The sequence below is a fragment of the Oncorhynchus tshawytscha genome, linkage group LG20 (genome assembly GCF_018296145.1).
Source record: "Oncorhynchus tshawytscha isolate Ot180627B linkage group LG20, Otsh_v2.0, whole genome shotgun sequence".
In the NCBI taxonomy this organism is placed as follows: Eukaryota; Metazoa; Chordata; class Actinopteri; order Salmoniformes; family Salmonidae; genus Oncorhynchus; species Oncorhynchus tshawytscha.
This window is the reverse complement of record NC_056448.1, coordinates 4,118,920-4,143,637: the sequence shown is the minus strand read 5'-3', so window position 1 is coordinate 4,143,637 and position 24,718 is coordinate 4,118,920. Positions and strand designations below refer to the sequence as shown.

At 46.3% G+C, this 24,718-nt stretch overlaps 1 protein-coding gene across 2 annotated transcripts in view; it reads left to right on the top strand.

The window, feature by feature from the left end:
* The window catches only part of LOC112260175 (spermatid perinuclear RNA binding protein), a 145,822-nt gene that overhangs the window by 10,861 nt on the left and 110,243 nt on the right, over positions 1-24,718 (top strand). Inside the window, exon 3 of one of the 2 annotated variants that reach the window (XM_024435073.2) lies at positions 18,934-19,005. The exons of the other annotated variant lie outside the window; for it this stretch is intronic. The gene's annotated coding sequence lies outside the window, so the exon portion shown is untranslated. The remainder of the gene's footprint in view (positions 1-18,933; positions 19,006-24,718) is intronic. 2 annotated transcript variants of the gene reach the window in all.

The window sequence follows — 24,718 nt, the reverse complement described above, 5'->3', positions numbered from 1 at the left end:
GAAATTGCAGCCCAAATAAATTATTCACCAGACGCATCTCAACATCAACTGTTCAGAGAAGACTGCGTGAATCAGGCTTTCATGGTCGAATAGCTGAAAAGAAACCATTACTAAAGGACACCAATAATAAGAAGAGACTTGCTTGGGCCAAGCAATGGACATTAGACCAGTGGAAATCTGTCCTTTGGTCTGATGAGTACAAATTTGAGATTTTGGGTTCCATCCGCCGTGTCTTTGTGAGATGCAGAGTAGGTGAACAGATGATCTCTGCATGTGTGGTTTCCACCGTGAATCATGGAGGAGGAGGTGTGATGGTGAGGGGGTGCTTTGCTGGTGACACTGTCAGTGATTTATTCAAGGCACACTTAACCAGCATGGCTACTACAGCATTCTGCAGCGATACGCCATCCCATCTGGTTTGCTCTTAGTGGGACTATCATTTGTTTTTCAACAGGACAATGACCCAAAACACACCTCCAGGCGGAGTGCTGCATCAGATGACCTGGCCTCCACAATCACCCGACCTCAACCCAATTGGGATCTTTTGGGATGAGTTGGACCGCAGAGTGAAGGAAAAGCAGACAACAAGTGCTCAGCATATGTGGGAACTCCTTCAAGACTGTTGGAAAGTGTGCACAGCTGTAATCAAGGCAAAGGGTGGCTACTTTGAAGAATCTCAAATATAAAATGTATTTTGATTTGTTAACACATTTTTGGTTACTACATGATTCCATATGTGTTATTTCATAGTTTTCATGTCTTCGCTATTATTCTCCGCAGAACCCTGCCAATCGGGTAGACAGGGTAAACATGGTCACGTGTGTCCGAGTATTTTGATCTGATTAATGACTTGTGTTACCTCATGTATTTGGCTATTTGGCCCGGTGTCACTATACTACATGTTTTGATATTGATTCTGATAATGAAAAAAGTAATACACACACACACACACACACACACACACACACACACACACACACACACACACACACACACACACACACACACACACACACACACACACACACACACACACACACACACAGGACCATTATTTCCAGGAAGGTCATTCCTCAAAGCACAGCAGCCAGCCCTATAAGCCCTTAAGGCTGGTGTGTAATTGGAAAATATCCCAGGCTCTGTGAAACTTCCAGCTGCGTATCCATCCCTCATTTCTCACTTCCCTCAAATCCTCAGGATTTTAGCCAACCAGCTAACAGAATCTGCTCCCTCCCTCCCTTGTTTCTCCATGTTTTCCCCTGGAGCGAGTACAGACTCTATTGGCCTAACTTACGTACGCAATGCAGAATCTTCATTGTTCGTAGCTAATTGTAGTTCTTGTGTTGGGTATTGTGTAGGGTGTACATTAGGCTTATGTCATGACAGGGGGTCCCGGGAGGTGCAGACGGTGAGTCCTGGCTCTAGTGATGTTTCTGGGCCAAGGTGAGCTAAGATGCCAGAGGACAGAGGAGAATAAGCAGCCAGGTGTCTGTGTGCTTTTTCAAGGTGTGTGTGCTTGTGTGTTTTGTCAAGGCGTGTGTATGTGGGTGCGCGCACGTGTGTGTGTGTGTGTTGTTTCAGATGCACACACATATGTTTTATCCCCCCCCAACACATGCGCGCACACACACACACACACACACACACACACACACACACACACACACACACACACACACACACACACACACACACACACACACACACACACACACACACACACACACACACACACACACACACGGAGCTGTTGTACCACCAGCTTGGTGTGTCTAATGCATTCATGTTTTGTTATATCTGCATCTGTTTCCTTGGCTCTGGCTTCACCTGTCCTATTACCGTCACTCAGACTTGAATTGGCAACGCTTGTTTCTCTGACTCCCGTCACACCGGCATCATATCATGGCGCTCAGTCTCCAGGGTATTGTAGTCATATTTTCTAGACTACTAGAAAATAGGGATGTTACGGCGTAGGAGACAATTTCACTCCACTGTTGTGTTGTCAGAAGAAGAAGCAATCGCTTCTTTTCTAAAAGTGTGCGCTGTCTCTTTAAGAAATGGAAGAGGAAACAGCAGAGGGAACACCCCCCTATCCACATCGATGGAACAGTAGTGGAGAGGGTAGCAAGTTTTACGTTCCTCGGCATACACATCACAGACAAACTGAATTGGTCCACTCACACAGACAGCATCGTGAAGAAGGCGCAGCAGCGCCTCTTCAACCTCAGGAGGCTGAAGAAATTCGGCTTGTCACCAAAAGCACTCACAAACTTCTACAGATGCACAATCGAGAGCATCCTGGCGGGCTGTATCACCGCCTGGTACGGCAACTGCTCCGCCCTCAACCGTAAGGCTCTCCAGAGGGTAGTGAGGTCTGCACAACGCATCACCGGGGGCAAACCTCCTGCCCTCCAGGACACCTACACCACCCGATGTTACAGGAAGGCCATAAAGATCATCAAGGACATCAACCACCCGAGCCACTGCCTGTTCACCCCGCTATCATCCAGAAGGCGAGGTCAGTACAGGTGCATCAAAGCTGGGACCGAGAGACTGAAAAACAGCTTCTATCTCAAGGCCATCAGACTGTTAAACAGCCACCACTAACATTGAGTGGCTGCTGCCAACACACTGACAATGACACTGACTCAACTCCAGCCACTTTAATAATGGGAATTGATGGGAAATGATGTAAATATATCACTAGCCACTTTAAACAATGCTACCTTATATAATGTTACTTACCCTACATTATTCATCTCATATGCATACGTATATACTGTACTCTATATCATCGACTGCATCCTTATGTAATACATGTATCACTAGCCACTTTAACTATGCCACTTTGTTTACATACTCATCTCATATGTATATACTGTACTCGATATCATCTACTGTATCTTGCCTATGCTGCTCTGTACCATCACTCATTCATATATCCTTATGTACATATTCTTTATCCTCTTACACTGTGTATAAGACAGTAGTTTTGGAATTGTTAGTTAGATTACTTGTTGGTTATTACTGCATTGTCAGAACTAGAAGCACAAGCATTTCGCTACACTCGCATTAACATCTGCTAACCATGTGTATGTGACAAATAAAATTTGATTTGATTTTTGATTTGAAATGAATGACGTCACTCATGAGCAGAATGTGGCGGGGGACTCTGACTTTGTGGCTATGGAATCTAGTGGAAACCAGACGGGAGGTAAAGAAAGACAAAGAAGCGTTGAGTGTTTGGTGGCGAGGGAGACGATGTGAATGATTAATATTTTTTAGTGACAATCAGCATATTTTGCGTACTAGGTTAGTGAGTTCAGCTGTAAACTAGCAAGGAAAGTTAACCCACAATTAAAGCAGAAAGCTATCGGTACCGTGTTGAATGAAGTGTTCTAACCTGGATGGACATTGTTTTTGAAAACAGTAATGAACCGTTTCAACATTTCTACATGCCGTGACGCATTATTCAAGTTCGTTAACTCTTTTGCAGCGTGAGTGGGGACTGGAGAGCTAATGCAGCTCAGATAGCTCTAGCAATAAGTAAGTGGAGCAGGCACTTTGCTCTTCACGCTACGAAGGGGCAGCGCTGATACAGACTTGATCATCTCAATCACGTGAGACACATTTGACAGAAGTCCTGAACGTAACACAAATTCTACTACAGAAACCGTGTTTTGGTTGTTGTAAAGTAGGCCGTCATTGTAAATAAGATTGTATTCTTAATTGACTTGCCTAGTTAAATAAAAAATAATTCATCTAAAAAGTACCGACGTTTCAGTATACCGTGCAACACTAATCCACTGTCCGTCTTTCTCAAAACATTTGAGAATTTCTCTCCCACTTGTACTCAACTCTAGCTGTTTCCAATAGGAACTGCAACATTTACATTTCCCCAGTTCCCCATTTAATTGTATTTGATTGTTAATCCTAAGTATTATGGACTCTAGTACCTAAAATAGAACTGCTCCTTAATGAAAACCCAGTCTTGCGTTTTAACCCAATGTAGGGTAATTTCAGAACAAAAACAGAGGGACACAGGATCAACCCTCCATTCCAGGTGGGGGGACTGTCTGCAAAAACCAATCTATGCTCTAGTGCTTAATTGACAAAGTTTTGACCCTTAGGTCTTCACCAGGCTGGTTCCATGAATAGCGCTGCCTGGTTAGGGCAGTGTTGTTGTTCTGTAATCTCCATTTCAGCGTGGGCTGTGCGCCGCCCCTATGGGTCCCCAGATCACGTCCGGTTGTGATACAGCCCAGGATCGAACCAGGGTCTGTAGTGATGCCTCTAGCACTGCAATGTAGTGCCTCAGACCGCTGTGCCACTCGGGGTATTCCTATGGGCTAAATTCGATAATCCTCACCTTGTTTAGTGCTAGTCTCTGTTAATCTCTTTACAGAAAAACCTGGAGTCACCTGTTGTTGTTGTCTTGGAACAGCAGTAGGTTAAACCGACTAGAGGAGATCTCTCTCTCGTTTCTCAATGACCACATGGTCAGGTTACGCTGCTGTCAGCTCCTGCTATTTCTGACCTCCTGAGCCCTGCTGCCTATTTAAGACTAACATAAGAACCTGACCTGAGCAGGTTAATCCATATGGCCAATGAATCAATCAAAGTTGGTTCTCAGGAAAAGAGATGGATATGCCGAAATGCATTCGTTTTTATAAAGATTGATTTGTTTTAACAAAGAGTGACCATTACAGTCACAATGTAGGTCTAGGACAGTCAGTGTTTCATAGCCTGACCCAGTGGAGAGAAGACACACATTATGTGATTGAATAGAACAGCACAGTCAATGTTTGTCTGTCTGACTGGTTCGGTAATGATCCAGTCGGGGGGGACCAGTCTGCTTTGATCGTCAGGCCGGCAGAAAAGAGCCAGTTGGGGGAGAAGGGAGAGGGAGAGAGAGAGTGTGGGCCCAGAGGAACAACCAGCCTCAGGTTGGTAGAAAAGAGCCAGTTGGGGGAGAAGGGAGGGGGAGAGAGAGAGTGTGGGCCCAGAGGAACAACCAGCCTCAGGTTGGTAGAAAAGAGCCAGCGGGGGGTTGAGATGAGCTGCGTTCTGTTCTGCATTGATACGACTGGCTACCTATGCCTCCCCACTCCACTCCCTCTCCAGTAGCAGCTCACAGGTTCCCTGGGAATTCTACTGACCCAGTTTACTTTGCAGCAGACGTTATCTTTTTAAACATATTTAACAGGAGACAATGGCTGCTGCCCTGTCCTCACCGACCGAATCACCACCTCCCCTCGTTCCTCCACATCACGGGGAGAGGGGGAGGTTTGGGACAGGTCATCCATCTGCTGCCTAATGATGAAGGATGGGTGGACCAGGAAGAGGAGAGCGAGATGAGGAGAGTGCGTCGGTGTGCTTTTTGGGAGCAAAGGCAAATGTTGCCAAAATGTTGATCCGTATTGTTTTTATCGTTGTCGTCAGGCTATTTGCTTACACACATCTGTTGTGCGTGACATCTCAACCTCGAGTTCCTTTGGCGAAGCAAGCGAGGTGACACATGGTGCAACAACAGTGCATCGACCGACTGCAGCACACACACACAGAGAGATCTGTCTCTGTCACCCCCTCCCCTTAGCCCTGTGTACAGAAGCGGTAGCAGGATGGTGCAGTCTCTGGGGGGCCTCTCTCTCTCTCGACCTCTCTCTCTCTGCATCTGCAGCGGAGGCTGAATCAGGGTTATCAGGAGTGTGTCTGCAGTTTCTTGTTTACCTCCACCTGTGCCTTCTCCAGTGCCCTCTCCTGTGGCCCTCTGGCGCCCCTGCTGTTCAGAGCCTCACTAAACTGGCGCCATCTACAGGCCTGAGGCTGCCTGCCACTCAGTTTCTAAGTTAGCGACACCAGAGAACAACTCTGCTAGCCCTCTGCTAAGGGGTTCGAGTGTAGAATCCTGTGTTCCGATTGTTTGAACCGAATAAATTGATATTGATGGCGTAAAGGAAATAGTCAAGTTGTTGTGTTTGTTAAGGAACATTTTGTTCTGACCTCTGCGTAGATGTTCTCTGAGCAGACAGACACACACACACTGCAGAAATCCCAGGGGGGGGGTGAGTTTGAGAGAAGCTTCCTCCTCCACCTCATGCCTGGCTGGCTAGGGCGGTGAATTTCTCCATTTCTAAAACACAAGACGACTAAAACACGAGAGGCGAAGGCCGTAGCCATGGCAACCTGGAGACGAAAGTGAAATAATTGGGTCTGGCCCAGATTTTGTTAAAAAAAGAAGGAAGAAGAAAGACGAAAGCCCCTTGCAGTTACATTTAGACTTTGTTTCTTACTTGTTGTTCTTCTTTTTTAAATGTGTCTTGTTCCCAAACCTTGGCCTTATCTAACAATGGCTGCTGGGCTGTCAGGTTTCTTGGGAGCTAGCTAGGACAGGATGATGGAAGAGTTGGCCAGGTACAGTCCTCCTCAACGTGTCCTACACACCTTGATTACAGACCTAGTGGGTTGACCTAGTGGCCTGTTTCTTCCACTTTGATCAACTTTGAGCGTTTGGGTGGTAGGCGTGTGCCTGGAGTGGGCAGGGTTTGCACTTTTGTGGCTGGCCTATTGTATCAGTTGCATTGCGCCAGTCGAGCGCAGAGAAAGTATTCTGGGAGAAAACGAATAGGCTTTTCTTTCCAACCCAGGTCTCGCCGGACGGACAAGTATTCGAGCTGTTATGCCATGGCTTTGAGTTATGTCTCGTGGTTATATTATGATTTGTGTCATTAACGTAAATGAACAAAGTACTTTAAATAAACCTCTCTTAATCTCCCATGTTGCCTTTCCCATCTAACATACTAGAGTGCTTTTAGTACAAAATACAGATGTTGCGGAATGGCCATGCTATTTTACCACCCCACACCACACCACATCACTGTCATGGAGCGTAGCGACGAGCTAGAAGACATGTGCCTGTACATGGCCTTTGCCGGGAGGAAAGGGATAGTGTGCAATGCAAATATTTAGGCTCCCGCTCTCTCCCCGGGTGTTATTTATGACCAGGAGCCGCCTCTCTGGATGATGGGGGGGACAGAAAAGGACGTCCTATGCCAGCCCTGGGCCTCCTCTAGCCGCCCAGCTCCGGTAGTTTATGGGGAGCAAAGGGTTTGTGTGTGTGTGTTTTCTCCAGACCAACATAGGAGTCTTTGTAGAGGACGACAGTTCACACTCCTGCTACCCAAAGGCTACAGCGCTGTGTGTGTTGTCCTGTCTCCCTGCATACATGTTGCCATAGTAGGCCCAGCCCCAAACCTAAACCCTCAGTTTCAGAACCTGTCCACCGAGGTCGCCGATGGGTATTGTTTTATTGTTTATTTTGGTTTATGCTAGATACATTTATTTACATTTTGATCACAGCCTTCTGCCTTTTTAGATAGAGGTCAGATTTCATTTTTTAATAAAATAAAAAATAATATTTAGCCTTTATTTAACTAGGCAAGTCAGTTAAGAACAAATTCGTATTTACAATGACTGCCTACACCGGCCATATCCGGACGACCCTGGGCCAATTGTGCGCCACCCTGTGGGACTCCCAATCACAGCCAGATGTGATTTACCTTTAACTGTACAGATTGTCAAAAATAATACTGCTGCATACGGTGTTGTTACATTTAGACTGAACAGCTCTATGTCTTCCACTAATTGCTATATTACGCAGAGTACATTTAATTGGTTGTACAATACAAGCAAAACATTGGCGGGCACTCGGCTGGGGAGGGTGAGTGATTGAGTTGAATGTCATTTTAAAGGGCCGGCTCTGTGGGCCACACCACAGACGAGCCAATAGCAGCGTTACTCAGAAACTCCTTGAACCTGCCCTAATCATTGATTTCCTAATTGGGATGCTGTGGAAGTCAGAGATCTCTAGAGGTGTCTGCCTGCTCTGCTGCTGAGAAGCCTCTCCGTTCCTGTATGCGTAGTGTGTAGAGCAGTGTGTGTGTGTGTGTGTGTGTGTGTGTGTGCGTGCGTATGTTTTAAGCATGTCATTCAGACTGCTGCACAGGGCTCAGGAATTCAGAGAGTCTAGCACATACAGCTCTCTGTGGTAGCTGTGTTGTCTGTAAGGAATGGGCTACAATTCCTCCAGCAGTATCCACTTTTGACAGCTGCTATCCTAAATCAGCTCTGAAAGCTTTTAGAGTAAACGCCTGTGTGAAGACTCTGTTGTCAGGCCAGGGATCCTCTGTTTTTATTGGAGAATCTGATTCATAGTACTGCACTTTTCAGGACTGTGCAGAATGTCCATTCCAAAGACAGGGAGACTCTTCCTGTGTCCCAGAGAGGCAAGGAATGCATCTGTTTCTGAGACACGCCGGGGGCAGATAAGGAGCTGCCGTTTCAGACAGTTTGCAATGCTTTGATCCCTACAGTCATCCCTCGTGTTGCCTAACTTTATACGCCATTTACATCTAGCCTAAAACACTCCTGGATTGTAGGCTAGCTAGGCCTAGGGTACTTTACCTACGGGCACTAAGGGCACTGTGAACATTTGTATGCTGACAAGTCTGGATTACGGTCTGCCCATATCAGTCAAGGACGGAGACCATTATTCTACTCTATTCTCTGCCTCTTTGCCTCCGAAAGCTATTCTGTGAGAACCACAATGTTTTGCAAGGAGGAACAGATGAAACAACCCCCCCCCCGTCCTCTTAAGAAGTCTATGGGGTTACTCTGACTGTGAAGGGATGAAAAGCAGGGCCTATTTACACTCACAAAGAAAGTTAAGTGACTCCTTTCTGTTAGCGTTAGCTGAAGGGACAAGATGAGGGGAGTGGATGGGAGCGCTGTGGGACGTGTCTCAGTGTCTGCCTGCGTTCCAAATGGCACCTTGTTTCCTATATACAGTGAGCTCCAAAAGTATTGGGACAGTGATCATTTGTTTGTTTTTCGGGCTCTGCACTCCAGCACTTTGGATTTGAAATGATACAATGACTAGGAGGCTCTAGTTCAGACTGTCAGCTTTAATTTGAGGGTATTTCCATCCATATCGGGTGAACCGTTTAGAAATTACAGACCTTTTTAGGGGACAAACAAAGTGACTCCCAAATGACACAAATGATTTACCATTCATTTCTAATTGGCACAATATAATAACAAAACAAACAGCAAATGCATCCAACAAATTTGTAGAGTCACACGCTTGATGTAGTCATAGCGTGCTATGAATATGGAACCAAATACTATGCTTTTTACAACTTTAATACGCATATAAGTGAATTTGTCCCAATACTTTTGGCCGCCTTAAAATGGGCGGCGGGACTATGTACAAAAAGTGCTGTAATTCCTAAACGGTTCACCCGTTATGGATGAAAATACCATCAAATTAAAGCTGACAGTCTGCACTTTAACCTCCTAGTCATTGTGTCGTTTCCAAGGTGCTGGAGTACAGAGCCAAAACAGCAAAACTGCGTCAGCATAGATAGGCCTAGACTTAAGAGGACAGAAGATAGACTTGAGAGGATTCTCAGGATAGTGAAGTTTGGTTTTATTCCCAGAGGAGCCGAAGGTGTTTTCACCATTAGACTGCTGTGTCTGGGGGCCCAGCCAGCACGTCTCTGACCTTTAGTGATTCCACCGACTGAAAGACGGAAGGACAGGCAGATCCAGAAAGACGGACCGAATGACAGACTGACAGGCCTATCTGTGCTCTGGACCTTTATCAGTGGTGTCGGTTCAATTGAAAAACGTAACTATAATGTGTTTTCTAAATCTAGTTTGCTACCTTAAATAGCATACTATTTATCACCTTAGGATGACCCACCCATACAAGACATACATTGCTCCGCTGTGGATTTTGTGTCACGTCACTTTGGTGCGGGCTGCATGGAAATGAATCATTGTTTTGCTGATTAGGGAGCTGCAATGGGTTATGGTATTAAACCACCTGAGGCTTTCTGAACCATGGTTTTGATATTGTAGGCCTGTTGGGTGCCAGTGAACCGAAATGGTAAAACCATTTAGTTTCGCAAGTGTTAGGGCCCGGTCCTTTCTCTCAACATGTATGGATTTGTTTCTCAGTTGATTCCCAGATCTTTCATGTGTAGCCTAACAAATGATAGGAATCCTTTTTGAAAGACCTGTTGTGGTGTCCCTTGGTTCTTGTTGAATACACCAGTTCTCTAATAGATTTTCATCACTGGTCATTGTTTTCAGAGGTCGGAGGTCATGATATAATCAATCAGCAGCCTGCTTTCCCTCGTCTTGTCTTGTGTTAGGCCTATAGGGCTATGCTACATAGAATCCGTATCTGCGAGAGGTTAACTGGTGTCATGAACACGCCTGTGGATTTCAAAATGGACCGTTTTCCCATTAGTTTCATATAGTATAGCAGTCGACATGTATTGAATACAGTTGAACTGTGCATCTGTCTCTTTTTTAAGTTCTTCTCTGCAAATGATGATGTGTCAGACTGGTGTGAAAAAACGATTTACCAGATCAATCTAGGGCTGGGTTACATGAGATGCTTCAGTGGAGTTTAATGCCTCAATCAAATTGTCTGTCAAGCTAGAGACGGCCGAATGCGTGGTTATTCTGCACACACAGCACTTCTCTCTTTCCTCCCCGGCGGGAAATAACTTTTCAAAATTCAAAATAGTAGTTTATTTTTGCCTTACTTTATCTAGGGACAACTGTGTCTTTGCATTGATCGAGTTATTGGCCTCATCCTGGCATAGGCCTAACTTAAGCACGTCACACCCTGCTACCTCACTTCTTAGTATGAAAACAATGTCACATTTCCTGTTTCATACTGATTACTGATTTATATATACACTAGATGACTGACTGTCACCTGTTTTGAAGCCACCGCGCCTCTATCTTGGAATTCCCCCATCGTTGTAAAAAAGATTTGATTCATGTCTGCATTTGTTTTTGCCACTTTTATTATATTACATACACCGCCTGTAGCCATGAAGTGCTTTGAAAGGCTGGTCATGGCTCACATCAACACCATTATCCCAGACACCCTAGACCCACTCCAATTTACATAACGCTCCAACAGATCCACAGATGATGCAATCTCTATTGCACTCCACACTGCCCTTTCACACCTGGACAAAAGGAACACCTATGTGAGAACGCTGTTCATTGACTACAGCTCAGCGTTCTACGCCATAGTGCCCTCAAAGCTCATCAATAAGCTAAGGACCCTGGGACTAAACACCTCCCTCTGCAACTGGATCCTGGACTTCTTGACGCGCCGTCCCAGGTGGAAAGGGTAGGTAACAACACATCCTCCACGCTGAGCTGATCCTCAACACGGGGGCTCCTCAGGGGTGCGTGCTCAGTCCCCTCCTGTACTCCCTGTTCACTCACGACTGCATGGCCAGACACAACTCCAACACCATCATTAAGTTTTCCGATGACACAACAGTGGTAGGCCTGATCACTGACAACAATGAGACAGCCTATAGGGAGGAGGTCAGAGACCTGGTCGTGTGGTGCCAGGACAATAACCTCTCCCTCAACTTGGTCAAGACAAAGGAGATGATTGTGGACTACAGGAAAAGGAGGACCGAGCACGCCCCCATTCTCATCGACAGGGCAGTAGTGGAGCAGCTTGAGAGTTTCAAGTTCCTTGTTGTCCACAATACCAACAAACTATCATGGTCCTAGCACACCAAGACAGTCGTGAAGAGGGCACGACAAAACCTATTCCCCCTCAGGAGACTTGGATTTGGCATGGGTCCTCAGATCCTCAAAAGGTTCTACAGCTGCACCATCGAGACCTGACTGGTTGCATCACTGCCTGGTATGGCACCTGCTCAGCCTCCAACCGCAAGGCACTACAGAGGGTAGTGCGTATGGCCTAGTACATCACTGGGGCCCAGCTTCCTGCCATCCAGGACCTCTATACCAAGCAGTGTCAGAGGAAGGAGAATACTGTAGAATTTCATTCCTATTAAGGACTGGGGGAAGGAGCAGAGTGTGCAAAGCTGTCATCAAGGCAAAGGGTGGCTACTTTGAAGAATCTCAAATATAAAATATACTTTGATTTATTTAACACTATTTTGGTTACTACATGATTCCATGTGTGTTATTTCATAGTTTTAATGTCTTCACTGTTATTCTACAATGTATTGTAGAATAGTACAAATATAGAAAATCCCTTGAATGAGTAGATGTATCCAAACTTTTGACTGGTACTGTATATAACGACATGCTTGATGTTTTGTGTACACAGTTCATTAGGTACACCCATCTAGTACCGGGTCAGGCGCCCTTTTCCCTCCAGAACAGCCTGAATTCTTCAGGGCATGGACATGTTGCTTAATTGGTATCAAGGGACCTAATTTGTGCCAGGAAAACATTCCCCACACCATTACTCCACCGCCACCAGCCTGTACCATTGACACCAGGAGGTTTGGGGCCATGGACTCATGCTGCTTACGCCAAATCCTGACTCTGCCACCAGCCTACAGCAACAGGAACTGGGATTCATCGGACCAAGCACTGTTTTTCTACTCCTTAATTGGTGATCGTGTGGCCACTGGAGCCACTTCTTGTTTTTAGCTGATAGGAGTGGAACCCGGTGTGGTTGTCTGCTGCAATAGCCCATCAACGACAAGGACCGACAGGTTGTGCGTTCCGAGATGCTGTTCGGCACACCATGTTTGTACTGCGCCGTTATTTTCCTGTGGCCTGCCTGTTAGCTTGCACAATTCTTGCCATTTTCTTTAGACCTCTCATCAACGAGCTGTTTTCGCCCACAGGACTGCCGCTGACTGGATGTTTTTGGTTTTGTTGCACCGTTCTTTGTAAACCCTAGACTTGTGAAAAGCCCAGGAGGCCAGAGATTTCTGAGATACTGGAACCGGCGCGCCTGGCACTGACGATCATACCACGCTCAAAGCTGCGAACGTTCAATCGAATAGTAACTGGATGCCTGACCCTGGGTCAGGGTCAGTTTAGACAGAAAGGTCAGGAAAACAGGAACTATAGAAAAAGACAGGAGCAAGGGGAAAACCACTGGTCGGCTTGATGGACAAAACAAACTGGCAACAGAAAAACAGAGAACACAGGTATAAATACACTGGGGATAATGGGGAAGATGGGCGACACCTGGAGGGGGATGGAGACAAGCACAAAGACAGGTGAAACAGGTCAGGGTGTGAGTGTCTGCCTGCTTTATAATGCGAACCACGGCCACGTGACTCACAGTCGGTAGGAGCAAACCATTTTCTTTAACGAACGGTGGACCTAATAAACTGGCCACTGAGTAAGTTGTTAGACTACACCTACTATAGAATAGAAGAGGCATTTGAATTTCATTGAATTTTACTGAATAAAATTCTATATCCTTTCATTCAAATTCTAATTGCACTTCTGTATCCTGTTTACAACTTCAAGTTCAATTAAAATGTAAGAATGGAATTCTGAATTGAGCACAACCCTGCTGTAAACCTGTTTTATTATTTGGTAGTCTAGATTAGCTACCTGGTTTGTCAACATATTTTGTCAATATTTTTGGCAAGATCTTTTCCATAGTATTATAGTTCCATAGTACAGACTCCTTGCTGTCCCCAGTCCACCTGGCCGTGCTTCTGCTCCAGTTTCAACTGTTCTGCCTGTGGTTATTATTATTTGACAATGCTGGTCATTTATGAACATTTGAACATCTTGGCCATGTTCTGTTATAATCTCCACCCGGCACATTTGATTTGATATTAGATGTAAACTCAGCAAAAACATAAACATCCTCTCACTGTCAACTTCGTTTATTTTCAGCAAACCTAACATGTGTAAATATTTGTAGGAACATAAGATTCAACAACTCAGACATAAACTGAACAAGTTCCACAGACATGTGACAAACAGAAATGGGAAAATGTGTCCCTGAACAAAGGGGGGTCAAAATCAGAAGTAACAGTCAGTGTGGCCACCAGCTGCATTAAGTACTGCAGTGCATCTCCTCCTCATGGACTGCACCAGATTTGCCTGTTCTTGCTGTGAGATGTTACCCCACTCTTCCACCAAGGCACTTGCAAGTTCCCGGACATTTCTGGGGGGAATGGCCCTAGCCCTCACCCTCCGATCCAACAGACGTGCTCAATGGGATTGAGATCGGGGCTCTTTGCTGGCTATGGCAGAACACTGACATTCCTGTATTGCAGGAAATCATACACAGAATGAGCAGTATGGCTGGTGGCATTGTCATGCTGGAGGGTCATGTCAGAATGAGCCTGCAGGAAGGGATGGACAAAACAAACTGGCAACAGAAAAACAGAGAACACAGGTATAGTTGTCCATCCTGTCTCCCTGTAGCGCTGTCTTAGGCGTCTCACAGTATGGGCATTGACATGTATTGCCCTGGCCACATCTGCAGTCCTCATGCCTCCTTGCAGCATGCCTAAGGCACGTTCTCACAGATCAGCAGGGAACCTGGCCATCTTTCTTTTGGTGTTTTTCAGAGTCAGTAGAAAGGCCTCTTTTGTGTTCATAACTGTGACCTTAATTACCTACCGCCTGTAAGCTAGTGTCTTATCGACCGTTCCACAGGTGCATGTGCATGTTCATTAATGTGCATGTTCATTAATTGTGCATGTTCATTAATTGTGTATGGTTCATTGAACAAACATGGGAAACAGTGTTTAAACCCTTTACAATGAAGATCTGTGAAGTTATTTGGATTTTTACAAATTATTTTTGAAAGACCAGGGTCCTGGAAAAGGGACGTTTATTTTTTTGCTGATCTTATTTCTTTATCCACACGTCCTTAAATGAGGGTCACAGTGCAGTAGAAGGCCAGCATCTCAAAAGAAAATATTTTATCCTTTGCAGTGTAATCAAGGTTTTTTCAGCCCATTGATCATGTCACAATTAGCCTAGCTACAGTTTTTAATGAGAGTGCTGCTGAAAGCTGTTCAATGCACACACAGCTCTAGGAGCCTTTTTAGCTGATAGGTCAAAGAACACTTTAAAGTGCCTTTAATCATCTAACAAGTAGCCCAGGAAGCTTGTAGAAAAAGCCTAGAAGTACACTCAACATGGCTGCCAGTCCACCCATCACGGAACATTGACTTGAATGGGTTTCCCTTCTAGGAATTATATTTCTATGGCCCCACACCAAGTCAGCATTCTGAGATGATAAAATCTCCTCTCTGTGCAGTTGAGGAATGGAAAACATTCTAATAATCATAGAAATCTTAATTGGTGAATCAGTTTTGTGTTAGGGCTGTGACGGTCATGGAATGGTGGATGGCTGTAATTGGCCAGCCAAATGACTGCGTTCTCTGTAATAACCATTCGAATAGCAGATGTTTAAAAATATCTCCTCTCCTCCCCTCCTGACTGCATGTGCTGGCATAGAAATAGAACTATTAGAACGGTCGTCCCCATTCAAGTCAATGATTGCATAGTGGGTGAACTGGTGGCCATAGCAAGTGTACCTATAGGAGCAAAGCAGGAAGTAAAAGCAGGAAGTGTACACATCAATATGTACTGTGATTTGTTGATTCAACTCAACTGGCATGACAAGAAATCCACTCCATTGCATGAGCCACATCAGTTAACATCAAATACTGTTTGCTACAAGACCGCGCTTATTTCAGCAAGGAGCAACGGACAGGACGGCTGGACGCAACTGCCCGGCCATCCTGTCTTCAGTCGGTTGTTCGCCCCCCCCCCAACCCCATAAACAAACAAAAAATGGTTATAGAGTTTTTTTCCCCTCCATTTTCATGACAGTCTTCATCACTAGGCAGGGTAGCCTAGTGGTTAGAGCGTTGGGCTAGAAACCAGAAGGTTGCAAGTTCAAACCCCCGAGCTGACAGGGTACAAATCTGTCGTTCTGCCTCTGAACAGGCAGTTAACCCACTGTTCCTAGGACGTCATTGAAAATAAGAATTTGTTCTTAACTGACTTGCCTGGTAAAATAAAAAAATAAAATAACTGTCGGTTACACAGGTACAGTATACAGTAATTGTGCCAGCCCTTCGGTGGTGTTAGTATGATCTAGTTGATATATATATATATTCTGTAGGCAAGTGGAGTTTTAGACATTTTGACAGTTCATGCACTGTGCACACAGACAGCTGACCTTTCCTTTATGCTGCAGCAGCCAGTCAGAAGACTTGTCAATATTTTACTAAATCATAAACCTCCCATTGCTCAGTTCCCTTGTAAAAAACGGTGAGAGCAGTTTGGAGCGACCCTGGCTGTGTTGCTATTGTTGTAAAATCATGCAAAGCTGCTTGTGGCTGACAATGTTTCTACCAGACTCCTCTGTGGTCTGCTTTAATGAAGCACAGGCCTTTTGCTTATCTCTCTCTCTCTCTCTCTCTCCTTTCTCTCAATCGCTCTCTCTTTCTCTCTCTTTTTACTTTCCCTTTCCAAGGATAAAAGATGCTCATAAATGCAGCAGTCACAGAGATGCAAATACATTTTTCCTACATTGTCGAGATTAGAGATGGGCTGGCGGTGTCACTGACTGTCTCTGGGCGAGAAAACAATTTTCACTGCTGTATTTATCATCAAACAATCTCCAGACTCGGGGACAGGCAGGGGCTGAATGACAGGAGAGGAGAGGAGAAAGGAGGGAGGGAGGGAGAGGAGATTATTTGTGGTTGGTGGGGTAGTGGAGAGAGGAGGAAAAAGAGAGGAGGAGAGGGCGAGCAACAGCTCAGATGGAGGATCTGCTAAACCCTCAGTGTGTCTGTCGGTAAACACACTTGCGATGTGGAGATGTGTGAGCCCCTCTCATGCTGGACTTCAGGGGACTTAGATGAGAAGGATTAGGACTGCAGAAAAGGGCTCGGTCTGGACTGTAAGTGCTGTAGCCAACTCACACTGGCCATTGAGAATGATTGTCGATTGGAAACTATTTACTGAATGTCTGTGTGTTTGTATCGGTTTGTCTGATGACCTACTGGAGGGTTGTTTCTCCATCACACTGCAACTCCAGTGAATGGAGCCGCTGGCTGTGTGTGTGTTTGTTGCTCTGTTCGAGGCACCTGTAATCACTCAGTAGTGGAGCTCACAGACCAGAGCGATTACGGAGCTGCCTGCCTAGCATGCCTGTCCTCAGGCTCTGCTCTGCTCTGCTCTCCTCTCCTGTGCTTGTGCTGGTGCTGCTGTACACACACCCCCACACATATACACACAGACATATACAGTCGTGGCCAAACGTTTTGAGAATTACACAAATATAAATTTTCACAAAGTCTGCTGCCTCAGTGTCTTTAGATATTTTTGTCAGATGTTACTATGGAATACTGAAGTATAAGTACAAGCATTTCATAAGTGTCAAAGGCGTTTATTGACAATTACATGAAGTTAATGTAAAGAGTCAATGTTTGCAGTGTTGACCCTTCTTTTTCAAGACCTCTGCAATCCGCCCTGGCATGCCGTCAATTAACTTCTGGGCCATATCCTGACTGATGGCTGCTCATTCTTGCATAATCAATGCTTGGAGTTTGTCAGAATATGTGGGTTTATGTTTGTCCACCCACCTCTTGAGGATTGACCACAAGTTCTCAATGGGATTAAGGTCTGGGGAGTTTCCTGGCCATGGACCCAAAATATCAATGTTTTGTTCCCTGAGCCATTTAGTTATCAATTTTGCCTTATGGCAAGGTGCTCCATCATGCTGGAGAAGGCATTGTTCATCATCAAACTGTTCCTGGATGGTTGGGAGAAGTTGCTCTCGGAGGATGTGTTGGTATCATTCTTTATTCAAGGCTGTGTTCTTAGGCAAAATTGTGAGTGAGCCCACTCCCTTGTCTGAGAAGCAACCCCACACATGAATGGTCTCAGGATGCTTTACTGTTGGCATGACACAGGACTGATGGTAGCGCTCACCTTGTCTTCTCCGGACAAGCTTTTTTCCGGATGCCCCAATCAATCGGAAAGGGGATTCATCAGAGAAAATGACTTTACCCCAGTCCTCAGCAGTCCAATCCCTGTACCTTTTGCAGAATATCAGTCTCTCCCTAATGTTTTTCCTGGAGAGAAGTGGCTTCTTTGCTGCCCTTCTTGACACCAGGCCATCCTCCAAAAGTCTTCACCTCGCTGTGCGTGCAGATGCACTCACACTTGCCTGCTGCCATTCCTGAGCAAGCTCTGTACTGGTGGTGCCCTGATCCCACAGCTGAATTAACTTTAGGAGACGGTCCTGGCGCTTGCTGGACTTTCTTGGGCACCCCGAAGCCTTCTTCTCAACAATTGAACCGCTCTCCTTGAGGTTCTTGATGATCCGATAAATGGTTGATTTCGGTGCAATCTTACTGGCAGCAATATCCTTGCCTGTGAAGCCCTTTTTGTGCAAAGCAATGATGACGGCACATGTTTCCTTGCAGGTAACCATGGATGACAGAGGAAGAACAATGATTCCAAGCACCACCCTCCTTTTGAAGCTTCCAGTCTGTTTTTCGAACTCAATCAGCATGACAGAGTGATCTCCAGCCCTGTCCTCGTCAACACTCACACCTGTGTTAACGAGAGAATCACTGACATGATGTTAGCTGGTCCTCTTGTGGCAGGGCTGAAATGCAGTGGAAATGTTTTTTTGGGGAATCAGTTCATTTGTATTTCAAAGAGGGACTTTGCAATTAATTACAATTCATCTGATCACTCTTCATAACATTCTGGAGTATATGCAAATTGCCATCATACAAACTGAGGCAGCAGACTGAAAATTAATATTTGTGTCATTCTCAAAACTTTTGGCCAAGACTGTACACACACACACACACACACACACACACACACACACACACACACACACACACACACACACACACACACACACACACACACACACACACACACACACACACACACACAGAATTAGGGAGTGGTGTGTCAGAAAGCCAGCCTAGAACTGTGATGTTTTCCTCAGTTCAGTTTAGGCTGGGGGGTAGTAGTGTAGTAGTGTATGTAACACAGATGGAGGTGTCGATGCCTGATCTTTGACCTCTTTCTTCGTGCTGCCAGGTAGAGGTTCCGAACCCATCCTGAGACCGCAACACCGGGCCGCAGAGGGACAAGAGGAAAGTACTGCGCAAGGTAAGGATCTCAGAATGGGTCACCATGCTCCATGCTGCCCTGGCTAATGCATCATTGCTAGTAGCATACTGCACTGGATAACCCCAAGGTAAGGTTCTCAGAATGGGTCACCATGCACCATGCTGCCCTGGCTAATGCATCTAGGCTAGTAGCATACTGCACTGGATAACCCCAAGGTAAGGTTCTCAGAATGGGTCACCATGCTCCATGCTGCCCTGGCTAATGCATCTAGGCTAGTAGCATACTGCACTGGATAACCCCAAGGTAAGGATCTCAGAATGGGTCACCATGCTCCATGCTGCCCTGGCTAATGCATCTAGGCTAGTAGCATACTGCACTGGATAACCCCAAGGTAAGGTTCTCAGAATGGGTCACCATGCTCCATGCTGCCCTGGCTAATGCATCTAGGCTAGTAGCATACTGCACTGGATAACCCCAAGGTAAGGTTCTCAGAATGGGTCACCATGCTCCATGCTGCCCTGGCTAATGCATCTAGGCTAGTAGCATACTGCACTGGATAACCCCAAGGTAAGGTTCTCAGAATGGGTCACCATGCTCCATGCTGCCCTGGCTAATGCATCTAGGCTAGTAGCATACTGCACTGGATAACCCCAAGGTAAGGTTCTCAGAATGGGTCACCATGCTCCATGCTGCCCTGGCTAATGCATCTCGGCTAGTAGCATACTGCACTGGATAACCCCAAGGTAAGGTTCTCAGAATGGGTCACCATGCACCATGCTGCCCTGGCTAATGCATCTAGGCTAGTAGCATACTGCACTGGATAACCCCATTGGGCAGCAGCACTGTGTCAGATAGGACCCACTGTCCTTGGGACTTGAACCGGTTCTGTGTACGGTGACAGTATAGACGAGGAGTGACTGTCCTTGGGACTTGAACCGGTTCTGTGTACGGTGACAATATAGACGAGGAGTGACTGTCCTTGGGACTTGAACCGGTTCTGTGTACGGTGACAGTATAGACGAGGAGTGACTGTCCTTGGGACTTGAACCGGTTCTGTGTACGGTGACAGTATAGACGAGGAGTGACTGTCCTTGGGACTTGAACCGGTTCTGTGTACGGTGACAGTATAGACGAGGAGTGACTGTCCTTGGGACTTGAACCGGTTCTGTGTACGGTGACAGTATAGACGAGGAGTGACTGTCCTTGGGACTTGAACCGGTTCTGTGTACGGTGACAGTATAGACGAGGAGTGACTGTCCTTGGGTTATTCCTAATGGGAATTGGCTTCTCATAATGTTAATGTAATAATTGAATAAGCCAGTGAAATTTGGGCGTATATGAAACCATTCCTCACAGGCTGTGTTGTAGCAAATAAAGTCAAGACAGTGATACAGGGAGGGAGACCGTCAGGGAGGGAGTCCCCTCAGTGAGTTGGATAGTAGTGCTCGGGGGCTGGGAGGCCCGAGCACTGCGTTTCTCCCTGTGTACAGAGCTGCTCAGTCAACCGGAAAATGAGCAGCGCCCCCTGCGTCGGTGTGTCAGAGTGTGTGTGTGTGTGTGTGTGTGCGTGTGAGCTCTCATGTTCACCCTCTGACTCAGCAGCAAGGCCACTGGCCTCTCTAACCCCACCGGACACTCGGCCTCAAGTCACACACAGACACTGAGTGGATGAAACGTGTGTGTGTGTGTTCCTTAATTTATCATATTAGGTTAGCTGGAATAAATGAGATTAGGCCTATAGCCTATTTGATTAAATTAGATGTCCACTTTAGCCATAACAGAAGACGCAGGTGAACGCTTTCATAACTAGTAAATACTCTGTTGTTCTAAAAACAACTGTCTGTGTTTCCCCAATGAGGATGCAGTCGCAATATTAAGTGACACACCGGGTCGGTGACATGTCAGTGTTTGTCAGGGATGTGTTCTCCGTCATTAGTGTTTACCGAGCACAGTGTTTGTCAGGGATTTGGTCTCCGTCATTAGTGTTTACCGAGCACAGTGTTTGTCAGGGATGTGTTCTCCGTCATTAGTGTTTACCGAGCACAGTGTTTGTCAGGGATTTGGTCTCCGTCATTAGTGTTTACCGAGCACAGTGTTTGTCAGGGATGTGTTCTCCGTCATTAGTGTTTACCGAGCACAGTGTTTGTCAGGGATTTGGTCTCCGTCATTAGTGTTTACAGAGCACAGTGTTTGTCAGGGATGTGTTCTCCATCATTAGTGTTTACCGAGCACAGTGTTTGTCAGGGATGTGTTCTCCATCATTAGTGTTTACCGAGCACAGTGTTTGTCAGGGATTTGGTCTCCGTCATTAGTGTTTACCGAGCACAGTGTTTGTCAGGGATGTGTTCTCCGTCATTAGTGTTTACCGAGCACAGTGTTTGTCAGGGATGTGTTCTCCGTCATTAGTGTTTACCGAGCACAGTGTTTGTCAGGGATGTGTTCTCCGTCATTAGTGTTTACCGAGCACAGTGTCCGTCTGTCAGAGAACCTTAGCGTGCTGCGAGTGTGTCTGCTGGATGTTTGTGGTGGTTGTACGGGAGCCAAATAAACGTGGGAAAACCTCTCGACAACATCCGGTGAGGTAAGAGTGTGTAACTAAGTGTTATGCTGTAGACAGGGCGGGGGGATAACTAGACAGGGCGGGGGATAACTAGACAGGGCGGGGGATAACTAGACAGGGCGGGGGATAACTAGACAGGGCGGGGGATAACTAGACAGGGCGGGGGGATTTCTTTGGGATCTGTCTGCACGACGACTCGACAAACTCGATGTGTCAACCTGTGACCTGACTCCTGACTGACCCTGGACATTGGCCCATCACCCTCTCAAAAGGCAGTGTCAGTGTTTCCCCTTGCAGTGCGGTTTTTGGGGAAATGATTGGGTAAGGGGATACCTAGTCCGTTAGAATTCATTCAACCCGAAATGCATTTCCGCTCATCAAATCTGACAATGCTAATATGCTAACTCCAGGCTAGAGCCATAAGTAAATCATGGATTATTGTGGATTATGTTGCGGGGCTTCAGACACAACTCAAGGTAAAGGTCATTTGACCCAAATATAGATTTTTGCATGTACTATCCCTTTAAGGCCTTCTTCCACCCGGAGGCGGAGCTGAAGCACAGAGAATAGTCCTGCTTTCATTCAAATACTTTGAGCGGTTGCTTGAGCCTACCTGGAGACCAAGTGCCAGATGGGCAGGGCTTGCGCTTTTGGGACTATTCCATTGTTTTCATTGTGCCAGATCCAAGCAAGCGCAATCGAGCACAGCCAGAGTATTTGAAAGGAAATAAATAGGGCCTACTGTTTGAACCCTGGTCTTCCACAGCCCGGACAGAGCCGACACAGAGAGACAATAGACCAGGCGTTTGTCTAGCTAGCTGTCTTTGTCTCTCTATATGCCCTGATGTGTTGCAGATGTGGCAGCCAGGGTTCTCATCTCAACACTGTGTGTGATTTATAGCCCAGGACACAGAGCAATGCTTTATAAACCGGCAGGACAACGTCAACAACAGTGTGGTGTGTGTAGAGATGGGGCCATGGCGACTGCGGTGTGCTGGCCTGCTGGGTTGGTCGATCTGTGTCTTGACTGTCTGACCTGATGTTTGGCTACCTTGGTGTGCTCTGTGGCCCTGGGTCCCTTTTATCTCGCTACTGTGTCGGCCACGGACTTAAGGCCAGATTCAATCCCGTCGTGTTTTGTCCACTATGCACATTTTGAAGGCAATGTTCCCCATGGTCGCCGGAGACCACATTCACGGTAAACCGCGCAAATAGAAATGTCAATCGCGTGATACCTCCGATCTTCTGCAGGTTTGATAAATGTGGTCTTCTCTCTCTCTCCCGATCGCCATGAAATCTGAGAAAGAGGATGGTTACACAATGGTCCAACGCTGGTGTGTGTATGTATGAGAGATGTGTCTGACTAATTGATGTCCCATGGTGTTTTGGGAATAGCTGAAAGTTTGCCCACCCTCGTTTACCACCACATCCTTCCCCAGTCTTTTCTCCCCCATTAGTTCTCTTGTCATTAAGTTTCTTTGCTGGCAGCTTGATGCTGTTTCAGGTTTCAACTCTGCTTTCATGTTTCCCTTCGCTTCCCTGAGCTGTTTGTCGGTCTGTTGTCTCTCTCTCTCTCTCTCTCTCTCTCTCTTTCTCTCACTGTCTCTCTCCATCTGACGTCTCTCTCTCGCTGTCTCTTTCTCTGCCTGTCTGTTGTCCCTCTCTCTCTGTCTATCGTCTCTCTCTCTCTCTCGCTGTCTCTTTCTCTGCCAGTCTGTTGTCTCTCTCTCGCTGTCTCTCTCTCTCTCTCTGTCTGTCGTCTCTCTCTATCATCTCTCTCTCTCCCTAGTTGGTCGTAGTTGTAGCGTCACAGTAGTGGGACTAGTATAACACTAGACTAGAGATCCACGTGAGTGTATTCCCACTCTACCGCATGTTTTTCTGCCAGCTGACACCCACACGCTTTCTCTGTCTCTCTCTCGCTCTCTCTCGCTCCCCCCATCTCTTTCTCTCTTCCTCTCTTTCACCGCAGTGTCCTTGAGAAAGCAATGACTTTTGCATCATGCAAAGCGTTAGGGCTGGGTTGTTTCCGCGTCTCTCCGTCAGTCTGTCACTCTCCAGGTAGCAGCGACATGGCAGGTTGTTGGCAGGATGAAGGTGGGAGCCGAGCCATGGTCTCACGTCGCTTTACTCTCAGGAGAGGAGACAGAGAGAGGCCCTGCTGTTTGAGGCCCTGCTGTTTGAGGCCCTGCTGTTTGAGGCCCTGCTGTTTGAGGCCCTGCTGTTTGAGGCCCCGCTGTTCTGTTTGAGTTTGGCCGGATGATGTTCACGTTGATCGTTTTCAGATATTCAGGGTTTGAAACCAACAGCAGAGCTCAGCTCTCTCTTACATCTCCGCAATATCCCTATATGGCCGTTTGCTTGACTAGGCGAAGAGAAGCAGAAGGTGCTTGTTTGTAAAAGTTCACCAACACTCTTTAAAATAAATACTAAATTGTCACTTTCACAGCCACAGTGCCAAATATTTCATTAAAAGCACAATCACACCATCACAAGCCTTATCTCCGACCCGGATCGTCACACTTGCTTTGTCACAGTTTTCCACCCACCCAATCTAAAATATTCATAAGTGAGTTGAAGAATGAAGGCTTATTATCTACCTGTAAGACCGCACCCCTTCAGTTTCTGTCTCCCTCCCCCCTGGATTTGATGTCCCTGCGTACATTGGTTGGTTGCTTTTATTTTTTACACTTCAGCCATATGTGTTCTGTACGTTGGTCCTTTGTGATCCTGCTGAACCTCTGATGTCACGTATGTCACCTCCCAGCTGGCCTATTGCAGTAGTACAGACTTACCCACAGCAGCTCTCTGGACCCAGCTCTGGATATAGACAATATGCACGGTGTATGTTGGGTTTATTGAGCCAAACACAATATCATGTTTTTCTGTAATATGACATGTTGACGTCGCTCTCCCTGCACTTGCCGTGCCTCTGTTTCCACCTGTAAGACCAGACCAGCAGAGTACATTATTTCATTTTCATTACAGCAGTATCTCTGCTTAATGCGTTGTTTTGTCGCCCAGTCACTTTCCCATTCGCGAACCTCTCCGGTCCCCACGGATAGTTTGTCTAGTCAATACAGTTGCAGGCAGCAGATAATTGGAAAGTCGCAGTGTTTGTAGAGGAGAGGACATGTCCTTATATGACAATAACACCAACACTTTGGTTTGCGCCTGGGAATGAAGAGGAAG